We start from the raw sequence: 1,564 nt of genomic DNA, 5'->3' as shown, positions 1-1,564 counted from the left end.
CTAAAGGCTAGAGGGTAACTAACCATGGGACACAAAGCATTGCTTTACACTCCATTTTTTAACCCATACACCCCTTTATTTGTTCACACAGGCCTGTAAGGTCTATTGATTAAAGGATCAACTTTGTAATAAATACAAGTTCAAAAAAATGAAATTGTGCTATTCACAAATGGATGGTTCTAGAGAGTATCCTGCTTGATGAAATAAACCATATGGAGAAAGACAAAACACCATATGATATCACTCATATGTGATGATATAGAAATCAGATGAACTACATAAAACAACAATAAACAAAAATAAAATAAACAATAAACAAATAGACTATTTGGTGGTTACCAGAAGGGAAAGAGAAAACAAAAAGTAAATTGGCACACAGAAGACAAATATGAGAACTAAACTATAAATGAGTGAATTTAAATATGCTATAGATACTGAATGATTTTTATTGATGCATACCTAAAATCATAATGTTATACTTGCAATGCTACATCAATAAATAAATAATTTATGTGCTTTCTAGATGGATTCTAGAATGTGGTCCTGAGAAAGTGGCCAAGGCTCATTTTCCTCATTTGTGAAGTGAGATGATAATTTCTCTTTGCCCATTAACTTCTTTATAAGTTTTATTTTTTAACAGGGGAGAGCATGAAGACAGTCCCCCACTACCACAAATTATGCAGTCTTGTTTCCCACATTTGGGGAATCACAGTGATCAGCACATCTGGAATGCAATGAATAAGTTTCTCCCTGCGAGAACCACCTTGATTATCCTGGTATCTCCTCTGCCAGGTAAGTATATCCTTGTAAGTTTTAAATAATATAATATATAAATATATATGTTAGTGAAGTACATAGCTCATAAAGAAAGGTCTATAGAGATTAAAATCAATAGAGGCTATAGCAGCAACCTTATTCATCTAACCAGAGTCTATTTTGGTTGCTAGGAGTCAAGCAATGTGTTAGTGGTAAGTCATGGTTCTTTTTATCTTGAAGAAAATTGTGGAAACAACTGTGCATAAAATAATACTGATAGAGACATATATCGAGCAAAAGCCAAATTGGAAGTATTTTGTCCTGAATGAGGGATCAGGACTGAGGCAGAGAAGTGATGATGTTTGGAAGGATGAGTTTAGAAAGATGAGTTAAAGATCAGAAGGATGAGTTTAAGAAAATTGTTGATGGTGGGGTAGATGGGAAGGACCATATTACAGAATCAGAAGGAGATAGGTACAAAGAAACAGAAGCTGAGAAGAACAGACAATGTTTATAAAAGGACACAGCTAAAGTACAGGTCCAGAGTGAGGAGGGGGCTTTGCAAAGATAGGAAGAGAATAGGGAGATAGTCTGCATTTAAATACCGACATGGAGAAGTACCCTGAGTGCCCTTCATAGTGACCACCAAGCTTGGAACCAGGGGGCCTTCCAAAGCACAACTGGATGTGGCTCCAACACAAAACAAAGAATGGACAAGGGCTAAGTGGTTAAAAAAAAGTTATTTGTGTGGCCAGAGCATTAGCCCAGTGGTAGGGTGTTTGCCTTGCACACGGCTGACCCAGGACGG

General features: G+C 36.7%; 1 non-coding gene across 1 annotated transcript; it reads right to left on the bottom strand.

Annotated features, from left to right (window-relative positions):
• Positions 1–637: 637 nt before the first annotated feature.
• On the bottom strand, positions 638–800 carry LOC126002858 (U1 spliceosomal RNA). Its single transcript, XR_007493475.1, has one exon. It is a non-coding gene; the product is annotated as a U1 spliceosomal RNA (small nuclear RNA).
• Between the last annotated feature and the right edge of the window lie 764 nt (positions 801–1,564).

This window comes from Suncus etruscus, chromosome 2 (genome assembly GCF_024139225.1).
Source record: "Suncus etruscus isolate mSunEtr1 chromosome 2, mSunEtr1.pri.cur, whole genome shotgun sequence".
In the NCBI taxonomy this organism is placed as follows: domain Eukaryota; kingdom Metazoa; phylum Chordata; class Mammalia; order Eulipotyphla; family Soricidae; genus Suncus; species Suncus etruscus.
This window is presented reverse-complemented; position numbering and strand designations above follow the sequence as displayed.